General features: G+C 44.7%; 1 pseudogene; it reads left to right on the top strand.

Annotated features, from left to right (window-relative positions):
- Window positions 1–1,707: 1,707 nt before the first annotated feature.
- LOC142572590 (5-hydroxytryptamine receptor pseudogene) lies at window positions 1,708–6,359 on the top strand (annotated as a pseudogene).
- Window positions 6,360–11,588: the final 5,229 nt, after the last annotated feature.

Genomic DNA, 11,588 nt, shown 5'->3' with positions numbered 1-11,588 from the left:
AGTTTTCTATGCCACATTCTATGCCGCAAGAGAACCCACGGTTTGCGCCTTTCTTCCTCCTCTGTGGCAATTGAACAAAATATCGGCACTCCATGAACCTTGAATGCAGCATTGTTTGCCTATGAGCGCAGGTGCCAAGACTGCATGAATCCGTTTATTCCTTACGTAAACATCAAAATGCAGTAGAAAGAAAATTCACGTTGGAGGCAAATGCTCACAGGGACATGGGTCTTTGTTATGCAAGCAATCGGTCTTATAGCGGCTCACACATCAGTTGCATAAACCGCAAATTCCCGTAGGCTTCGCAGATGCTTGACCAATTAACCGAGAAACGTGATTCTTTATTCAGGCAAAGAAAGTAAACAAGGATCATTAGTTTTTATCACCATATGCCAAGCACTTGGGCAGCTTAGCCTAATGTCAATGCGTTGGGAACACTGTGTGGCTTTCTTCTTTGTTGATGTTTCCGAGCTTGATTGTTCTCTCTTTTATATCAAAGCTGTTCGCCTCTTGTTGGTCGGCATTTCTCGCGTCCGCATCCATGGGCAGAAATTTGGGCCGTCCCGCGGTGGAGGTGATGCCTTATGGAGGTGAAACCTTATTTGGAATCACGCACATTACATACAGAGCAGCACTCGTTTCACTCCTGAACAAGCACAAAACAAGCATCCAAGCGAAATATATATAAGGATATTCTATCCCGATTCTCCATGCGTGAGTCCGTAGCGTAGTAGTTTCAATTTCGGGCTTCTGTACTTATGGGTCCTGTGATAGAAACCTCCCCTCGGAGAGTTCCAATAAAGCTTGTTTATTCAGTCAACAGTACTGAAACCCTAGAACATCCAATACAGGCAATGAGAACCTCATGAGAAAGCACTTTTGCATGGGTGAGACAAGAGAAAGGCACACCAGTCGTTATCGTCGGTGACTTTAATGTAGACATTGCGAAATCCTACCAGAAGGACCAGTTCCTCTCGTTTGTCAGCCACATATTTGGACTCGCATGCTACAACGACTCCACTCAACCAACCATGTGGTACTGGTCGTCTTTGGATATTCGTCAAGAATGTATTGAAATTGTCGAGGAAACAAATCATGGTCTACCACACCGACCACAACGCGATTACCACTACCATTGTACTAAAGGGATAAAACATTTCACCAGTAGGTGTAGTGTTTTTGGAACAGCTTCGCTGGACATCCACTTGCGCAGGGCCGGGAGGGCAAGTCAATATTTTTAGTGTTTGGTTCCTTCGTGTTTTCAAATCTTATAAAAGCACAAGAGCCTTGTGATCGGAGCCATTTTATGTTTTACTTTCATTTTCTTTAGCATTTTATTTAACCCCGCCACGGTGTCTCTAATAACCCACTATTAGGTTTTGCACCTGAATGCCCACGAAATAAAAACAATCATCGTTACTCAATTAGCAATGCAGAGTTTGTTGCATTCCCTGACCGCGCAATTTAGCTAGACAAGCTGCCTAAAACACCCTGCATATATTAGAGGGCGCAGTAAATTGGGTTCGTTACAGACAGGTGAACAACTCAACCCAATTTAGGTGTTAAAATTTATTTTCGATGCTACCATTCTCTGTAGCGCGCAAAAAAATTTACTTTTTGTTGCCATGTGCAGGTAGCCATCACCGCATGACCAGCGCTCCAGCCTTGGACGTGGGAAGCGCCCATTCTTCCTGAATGCAGTGCCACCACGGCTGCAGGCAAAGATGAACCAAACACCGCCGGGCGTTCTTGAAAACGCTTGGCGCACCGGGACCATCTTTCTTGAGACAGCGATTCGAACCACAGTGAGAGCTACCATCTCTCCACACTTGAGCAGCAACTGGACGACGGACGTTGCGAATTGGACGGGCACTGATAGCAACGATACACACCCGTGGCTCACAATGTTCGAAAGCGCGATCGGCGGCGGCGACGCGGCAGCGCTGAACCTGTCACTGACGGGTCAAAACGCGTCGTCTTACAACGCGGCCGCAGCGACAGCTGCCGAGGGCGATGATGCGCTTTCGCCGGCCACTGTGCCGCGCGAGCTACGGCTCGTCGTAGTTGTGCTCGTCTCGTGTATTCTGGGCCTTATCATAATCGCCACCGTGGTGGGCAATGTGTTCGTCATCGCAGCCATTTTCATGGAGCGAAATCTGCGAAGCGTCGGGAACTATCTGGTGCTGTCGCTGGGTGTCGCCGACCTGATGGTTGCCTGCCTTGTGATGCCCCTAGCGGCAGTCGCGGAAGTGAGCCGCGAATGGGCGCTTGGGCCCGCACTGTGTGACGTGTGGACTTGCTGTGACGTGCTCTGCTGCACAGCGTCCATCCTGCACCTTCTCGCCATAGCCATGGACCGTTACAGGACGGTGGCTCAGGTGGACTACGTGCGCCAACGGAACGCACGCCAGGTCGGGCTTATGATTCTTCTGGTCTGGGCTGTTGCCGTCGCCGTGTCAGTGGCGCCTGTATTCGGATGGAAGGACCCGGACTTCCAGCATAGGGTCCAGGTCAACCGCATCTGCCTGGTAAGCCAGGACGTAGGCTACCAGATATTTGCCACGTGTGCCACATTCTACGTGCCTCTAATACTGATTTTGCTGCTATACTGGCGCATCTACCAGGTGGCGCGCCGCAGAATACGCCACAAACCGGGAAGCAAAATTCCGATCGCGATGGCTAAGAGCCCGTCTTCAAACGTTGAAATCTCTGTAATCGTGGCCGGGGAAAATCACAGTCCGAACTCGTGTAGCGGCGGGACCACCACGCAGGAGTCTGACGTCTCACGTAACAACGACGGGGCGCCGCTGCGACCAGCGCTGCATCCCAACAAAGACCGCAAGCAACAACAGAAGCAGCCGCACTTCTCCCGCGAGTCGCTTGAGTCCAAGCGCGAGCGCAAGGCCGCGAAGACTCTGGCCATAATCACGGGCGTGTTCGTCGTCTGTTGGATGCCCTTCTTCGTCAACGTGCTCCTCATGACTCTCTGCACGTCGTGCTCGTCCAGCGGTTACGCGTTCAGCGTCTTTCTGTGGCTTGGCTACGTTAACTCCATGCTCAACCCGATCATATACACCATATTCAGCCCCGATTTCAGAAACGCCTTCAGAAAGCTTCTGTGCAGCAGGAAACCAACGTACGAATTCAAGCGGTAACCGCCAGTAGTGCGGCGAGTCCTGTGAAAAGTCAGCTTGCAGAAATATGCGAGAAGGCAGGCAACGTGGCAACGTGGATCCTACTTCAAAGACTAAAGAGTACTGGATGCGACGTTGCCTAGAGTATCAATACGCGGATCGCTGTGACTGAGGCATTGGGAAGACTGAGATGTGTTGTCAACCGCAGGGATGAGCATATTCTATCGGTGCCACTACGATGGCCTCTGTTGAGACTGAGAAAGCCTTTGTTCAAATTTACTGAAACTCAGTTTATTCACCGGCTAAGGTGCTATCGTTGGAGAGTGCATCAGCCTAATTTTGTTTCTCACCCTCCCTGCCTCCGTTTTTATGGGTCATGCGCTCCACAACTAAGAGATCACGACCTTTAAAGTTGCTTGGGTCCACCTTGTTGCGCATCAGTTGAGGATATATATATATTTTGACAGCGCTGAGAAAAATCCGGTTCCATGCAAAGCCAATGGACAGGAATGTAAACCTTTGGTACGCTATTACATTACTTACAATCCATCATGTTACCTTTTCAGCGATTACAAATTAAAATAAAAATGCAAAGTGACATGCAATCAGCGATAACTATAAATTGACAATAACTGAAGGCAAGGTGGCGCATATGCTTGCAATGACAAAACTAATTATATTGTGCACCTGTCAGTCCGTCGTCTACGCGAGGACCTAAATTCGGGTGGTCACTTACCTTCAAATTATGCAGCATAGAGAAAACATTTCTGTTTTTCTAGGAATGAATTATCACCAATAAAATTTTCGGCAATGCCCTGTAGCTACAGATTTCCCTAGTTGAATGTACACGTATTTTTGTTGTTTCTTGATACGGCAGTTTTCAAAAAAATGTCTAAATATACATGCAAGCATATTGTTTCGGAATGTTTCTAGCAGCATGAAAATGAACCTCAGCTTTGCGTAACAAAAGTCGCTTCCTTGTAGTGCACCTCTGTATCAAAGGAACAAAACCGCATATTTTTACAGTTGGAACTCTATTATTCTATAAAATGTAGATGACGGGCACTTAGTAACAGCAAAGAGTTTGAAGAATAGTGTTTTTGAAATGGCACATACGAATACTTTAATTCTGTCAGCGCATTGAAGAATCCTGAAAGCACTAAGTCAGCTGCCTTCCACAATTGTTCTGACTAGTATCGTCGTCGAAAAGTCAACATCATGTGCAGCTCTTACTTAAGTTGAGAACGCTAAAGCAAATATTCTCGTAAACGATGACAAGCGCATTTTATGTAGCTTTGGAGTCAAAACATAACGATGGCCGATGGTTTGCTCTGGACTCTAGGCGGAATCGATAAGACATACTGATAAGGCTTCTCAAAGACAGCACCGACATTCGCTGTGTAGACTATGACAAGGACCAAACAACTGCTAGTTATTATATTAGCGGTTACGTTAGGCTAGGATCGTGATCCCTTGCTCGATGCGCATTAAACCTTGCAGTTTTAAGAGCCCCAATTTCGAGTGCACTGAGCGAACGACTCGCGCCACGTGAAACCTGGACACCTGTTGGCAACTTTCTGCGAAAAATTTATCTCGTGCATGCACACATTTCTGTGCTGACGCCTGTTACTTGTGCACTCGGTGAACACGTTTCAAACTCCTTGGTGCCAGTGGACGAATATGTGCCGTCATGCCGTCTGCAAACTTCACTACGAAGAAAACAAGAAAAGCCCAGTATGTCTGCGTGTTGTGGAAGAGTGACATTTGTGACTTGCCACGGGTTCCGTATTTGCAGTGGCAGTTTCTGAATCTCTTGCTGGTATTTCTTGGGCGTGTGGATAAGGCTTATGGCTTCTTCTTTTGTGTCTATACGTGACTCAACAAACCTTAGGCCACACATCTTTGAGCCTGCAACCCATATAATGGAAATGCTGTGACTTATTTTACCTATGAGACAAATGACTATTTTCAGACGTTGTTATTGTCTAGTGCAACCACCATTGCAGTCCTGTGGGCCCTCTGTGCAATCTGTTGTAGTGTGAAGAGGTCAAAAAATGCAAATGACGAAGGCAATGTCTGTCTCATTTTAAATTTCTTATCGCAATTTCGTGATTGACATCAGTTCAACAAAGAATGTCACTGTTTCCAACGTTTCAACGAGCGGGCGTGTCATCGCCAGCTTAGCCTGATGAAGACAGTCGCTTAGCGGAAACGCTGGCTAAAGTTACAATTCGTCTTCGACCACTGTTGACCACTTCAAGCTTCCAGATTCTGAACTTCTGTCATATTTTGATTATCGCCCTGTAATTGTTTGTCGTTGAACCATATAACTGTCGAGAGTACTTGTACCAAAAGGATTTGTGAATGTGCAAATGATCGAGCTTTCCCTTTACTACTGTGTTCTCGTACTCATGGCACACCTACTGTATTATGGTGAATAATGGTACTTTTAGTAACCGTAGCTCCATAGGGACTACATAAAATCAGACCACGTTGTAGGCCATTTTTGAGTGTGAGCTAGGCAAATCAACCGCTGTCTAAAAACGTAATGTGCTTAAAATTATGTAATACGCACGAAAGGAGCACACAATCATGAATGGCGCCGCACTAGCCGAGCGCATGGGCCCTATAGAAATCCAGTTTAACTAATTATAGTGGCACATAAATGGCTTCAACGCCACCTGCTTTGTTTCTCTAGCAACATCGTCTAGGTTGAACGTCTATGACATTTTGGAATTCAGAATAATGATTTAACTTCGTGAACCCGAGTCATTGATGTATAATAGAGCACATGTGCGTTTGTGCACTTGTACAGCTAACTATACTAAATTGCAGTGGCATTTCTTCTTCATCCGCAGGAGCGCAGTCTTCAAATTCCTTGGACAAAAGTTAATTAAGTGCAATATGTCGCCAGGCCGCAACTGTGATTTAGCCGGTTGTTTTCGGCTTGGTTGTAAGCGTTCCACATGACGTTATCTCATTGGGCGCTTTCCCGGCGCAGAAAGGCAATATGAATCTTCCGTCACTGCTTCACTATATTTCTTCCAAATGTGCTACTCTGTATGTCAAAGGTAGAAATATTACGAACTTCTGAGGGATGTTTATACTCTCAGAATACGTCGCTGAGAGACGTCCCATTTCTCTTTCCCTTTTTTGTTTACGTTTTTTCGCGCTCCAAAATGAAATATTTCTATATTTACGAGCATTATCACGCGCTGCTCAAATTTCGTCCGGTAACTCTTCTACTACTAAAATTGAGCATGTGTGGACTTGTGTGCATGGAAATCTTAATTATCTGTGTGTGTGTGTGTGTGTGTGTGTGTGTGTGTGTGTGTGTGTGCGTGTGTGCGTGTGTGTGTGCGTGTGCGTGTGCGTGTGCGTGTGTGTGTGTACATTCTATATACGTACGGTTAGCTACTGTCGCCCTTGGCGACATGGCGCGTCGTTGCGGAAACCGAGCTTGTGCATGTAAACTAGCAATCCGTCTCGGGAGCATCAAGTGTGCCACCTCCTTGTGAATCCAGATGGTGTTGGTAATGCTGGGTGCCACCCACTGCAAGTACCCCGTTGTAGATAACTGTAAAGCAGGACTATATTCGATCTTCACTGTTGTGATCGGAAAAGTATCGGTGTAGCCACTTTTAACAGAGATAGGCATTTTACCTTTCAAGGTCTCCACAAGCCCAGATGTGCTACTGTCAGAAAAGCAGAGAGAACGAAAAAAAAAATTAGTCGCAAATGACCTGCCTCGATGTTGGAGTGTGTGTGAAAGGAAGAGACGTTTTCTTATTCTGTTGTTCTTATCCCCCCTAAAGCGCACTATATTTATATAATTTAAGCATTTCAATGTTTCTAGTTAAAGCGTTGTGCTCGAACTTCGCTCCTAAGCATGATTTCTCAGCAAGTTTCTTTTCTAAGCGCCTCACATGACTAGCCTAACGTACCGCGCCAGGTGTAGTGGATTCCGGCGTCTTGTTTCCCCAATTAACTGTTAATTTCTTCCTTTAATGCATTCTGAGGCTTGGTATGCTTTCAAGTTCAAAAAGCTTGTCATTGCTAATACCACTGACTCTCCATTTGGCTTAGCTGCGCTGACCATTATATACAAAACATACTGCCCATTACACGTATTGTCCACCAGAAATAAATGTCAAAGGCAAAGTGATAAACCTACGTATGACTAAATTTTGCTTGTAGGCTCATAAGGTAAGTACATTTAGGTATTACTGAATTGGCAGTCGCATGTAATATTGCAGCGTAGACCACACGCTAATGTTTGTAGACACAAAATCTTCGTTTTCATTATTACTCCAACTTGAACTCTATCCAAACTGTGTACGCAATCACTTGGTCTGTGCCTTTCATACAGTGAAATTCGACATGTCCCATGATTCTTACCCACAATGGACAACCTATAATGGGATCGATAAAAAATAAATATCAAATTTCATAACACATTTTACACACACACAGTCAGACACACACACAAATACTACTTCAGCTCGAATGATGTTCTCGCCATGGACTTTTTGTCCTCCTCTCGTTGTCTCTAGCCCTTCCTTGCTCCATTACGCTATAAATTCTAGGCCTCCGCTTCGACTGTTGGCATTCCAATTTATTACTGTGGTGCCCTTGTATTAATCCCTGCTGTAAGTTCTGGCAGCTCGATGTCATGTACAGATTTTGAGACGACGATACATTCGTGGAATCTTCTCCCGAGGTGGATTCCCGGAGCCGCCGCTACTTACACTGGTGCCTGACATGATACAGCAAAAGCGTGTCTACGTTTTACCTCGACGGTTCGTGGCCGGTGATGGGCAATTGTGCATGTATGTGCCTGATACGGGCTAAACAGAATGACCATGTTGCACCCATACCTTCCCGCTCTTTTTGCACATGGCGAATTGTTGTTCAGCATGAGGCTGTGCCATGATGCCATTTTATAAGTTAGCAGAAAACTAAGCGAATAATCTGTTGATATTTTAGGAGAGAATGAAGACCTTATGTGTCGTTAGAAAACACAGGATTTTGATGCGCAGCTGGAAGAAAAGGAAATCTTAACCGTGCAACGTGGAATAGTTCTTTAACGATCAAAAGCTGAGAAAAGTCAAGATCTAATACTTTGATTTCAAAGAATAATGCCAAATATTTCACTATATATGTCGTCAAGTACATATGCACTACTGTGTTCACCCATGTCGTCTAGTTCAAACGAACTATTTTTGCCTAATCTTCTGTTATCACGACAGACCACAGTTTCACGATTTTCTGCTTCTTTACCAGTAACTAACGGAGTATCGGGATACAAAACTGTATACGCATGTCTTGATCAGTGTCCAAAATACATCTGTTTACTGTGTTCTCTGCTCTCGCGGACAGTGGAGAACGGCCACAAAGCATGAGATGAATGAACACCCACATGCTACATTTGGAAGGAGCGCTATATGCGCGCAAGCTTGAGCCACGCGTCCCGTTCATCTTTATACGTTTGTGTGAAGTGTACAAAAAAAAGAACAGTTGGCGATGGTTACGTGGGATTTTATTCTGCCCTCACGGCTAGTCATCGTCACATGTGATGTTACCATACAGGATACGACTTAAACGAAAAACCAAATGTGCCGATCTAACATTCTTTTTGTCTGCAAGGATATCATACAGTGAATATAGTAAATATCTCAAACAGTGGCCACCACGATTGCAACATTCTGGTAAGCATATAGAAAGGTTACGCTATCACAGTTGCTTCAAACGAAGTCTCCAGCCGCGAGATGTATTCGACTTTCTGCACAGCGTTACTAGCGTCACAAATAGGTGCAGGGATATACTTGAACATACGGGATAAGGAGGCTGCATTCGTTCGATATACCTAAAGCGTTGCAGGAAGGATTTAGATGTAGGCCAACAATTATTCCCCTTTGCGATTACCAAAAGGTTTCAAGATACATTTCACTACCCAATGTGTGCGATAGCTTGAAATGCCCGAGTTTAACACATCTGCCGTCTAGCGATAAACATGGGTCAAAGGTTGTCGTCTATTGTTAATTATGCACTGGGATAAACCACGTTCATTGTCAAGCTTCCCTCGCAAAAATCGAGATGTTTTTTTTATTTTTAGTCATTTCGCTCATACATCACGTTAAGATACAGCAAAAATAATGGCCTCCAACTGGGCGAACTTTCGCCTTACTGAAGTTCAGAAAAAGTTAGTTCACTGTGTACGGTATATGTTTCACGTCAAGATGTTTTTGTTGTGCCTAGTAAACCAAGGTATGAGTGCAATGCATAATTCAGCTGGGGAATATTGAATATTCCGTACCCTTACTTCTCTGTGCGATAGATATGCTTTTTTCCTTTCTGAAGCTTTCTGTTCGAAAAAATAACGTGGCTGAGGTATCACAGCTACGTCTAAAAGACATCTATAGCACCTCTTCTTCTATTGGACTGGAACCGCGACGTAGGGATACTGCCATCAAATATACACATTTAGCCCATTTCGTAAAAACGCGGACAGAAAGACAAGCTGCGAAAAATTGTGGGGTGGCGTAAAAATCCTATGGTTGAGTGTATAAGCGCGACTGGACGAGGACGAAGAAGGAAACAGATACACAGACACAGCGCTTCACTTTCAACTATATATTTTATTTTCTCACGCATCGATAAATATATACCGTGCGAGCGGAAACAAACGTGACAGCAAAAAAGAACGTTGAGTGGTACATTTCGTTGAACCGGACACGTGTGCAAGGCAAGGGAAAAAAAAGAGAGAAAAAAAAACATGTACAACAATCGTCACGAAGACAAACCAAGGAATCGTATCTCCTTTTCTGAAAGTGATACCGAAGGCTTGCTTACGCACTTTTGCTGTAATTTTGCTATCTCGTATGCCTCTACAATCTCCCTCGTCATTGTAGAGGCATACGAGATAGCAAAATTACAGCAAAAGTGCGTAAGCAAGCCTTCGGTATCACTTTCAGAAAAGGAGATACGATTCCTTGGTTTGTATTCGTGACGATTGTTGTACATGTTTTTTTTTCTCTCTTTTTTTTCCCTTGCCTTGCACACGTGTCCGGTTCAACGAAATGTACCACTCAATGTTCTTTTTTGCTGTCACGTTTGTTTCCGCTCGCACGGTATATATTTATCGATGCGTGCGAAAATAAAATATATAGTTGAAAGTGAAGCGCTGTGTCTGTGTATCTGTTTCCTTCTTCGTCCTCGTCCAGTCGCGCTTATACACTCTACCATGGATTCTAACCAACTAGCCCGCCAGCGTGTTTTAACCAAGTAAAAATCCTAGCTTGAGAATGTGTTGATATAGAAGAAGCGTGCGCTTAAAATTTGGCGTTTGAAATACGAGCGATAGCGGCGCTATAAACACAAAAGCATAGCCGCTTTCTATACTGAAGCTGACAAAATTCCATCATTACCACTCGCTGGATGTGACGCATGACCGAAAGCTCAGCTCCTCGGCGTGATATTTGCAAACTGGCAGGCCACGCTGCTACGTAGCGCATACACACCGCCATCACGGCAGGCGGCCACAACGAGCCCTCTCACCGTGTGACAGGGCTCGTGAGACTGCCACGTGCTCAGATTGGTCCATGTGGTTCGCCAGGTGTGGCTACGCGAGCCCGCCCGAGCGCCCAGCGCACGCTGCCCGCAGTGGTGAGCTTGGAAATATCGGGCACGATGGGATAGGTCTTAGGATACATGGACACTACAAGGTACACGCATCGTCTGTGTACGTACTGTTTAAAGTGAGGTAATATATATATATATATATATATATATATATATATATATATATATATATATATATATATATTACTAGCTTCTCGACTTTGGCAAACATTCCGGGTTGTATATAGCACCAATTAAAACAAATTTTCTTGATGAGAAATTTCATTGCAATTGGCCTTTGTCCACTAGTCGTTCTTAAGGCATTTCCGAATGCCAGAGTAAAGAGAACGATATCCTCGGCTGTCTCTGCGGTAGGAATTAGGGCGAACTATTTTATCACTCTCTGCTCTAACAGTACGTAGTTTTCTGGTCATATTTTACCTGTGTCACATGAGGGACGTCTCCACTTACGATCGTCGGTGTGGTGCAAACATTATACTAGTTGAACAGTCGGAAATGCGTCCAATCAAGGACACATGAGAGGTTTCTATAATTAGGCCAGCTTTAGAGACTCACAAAGCAAGGAAGCTGCTGCGAGGTAGGAAGTAACATTTTCTATAAAAATCTAGAACAGGTAAAGGATGAGCCATGTATGCTTTCTTTCTCGTATGGCCTCCTAGATGACAGCAGAAAATTTGACACAAACAGTGAATGATAAATAAGTTGCACAGAAACTGAATTGCTGTCCAATGGTAGAATTGCTCTTTGTATGGGAGCTTTTTATTGATTGCGCCACTTGAGCGATAATTTCAAAAAGCGAACTTCCAAGTCTTT

This window comes from Dermacentor variabilis, chromosome 2, assembly GCF_050947875.1.
Source record: "Dermacentor variabilis isolate Ectoservices chromosome 2, ASM5094787v1, whole genome shotgun sequence".
Lineage (NCBI taxonomy): Eukaryota > Metazoa > Arthropoda > Arachnida > Ixodida > Ixodidae > Dermacentor > Dermacentor variabilis.
Note: the sequence above shows the minus strand (reverse complement) of the source record. Positions and strands in the feature narration are given on the sequence as shown.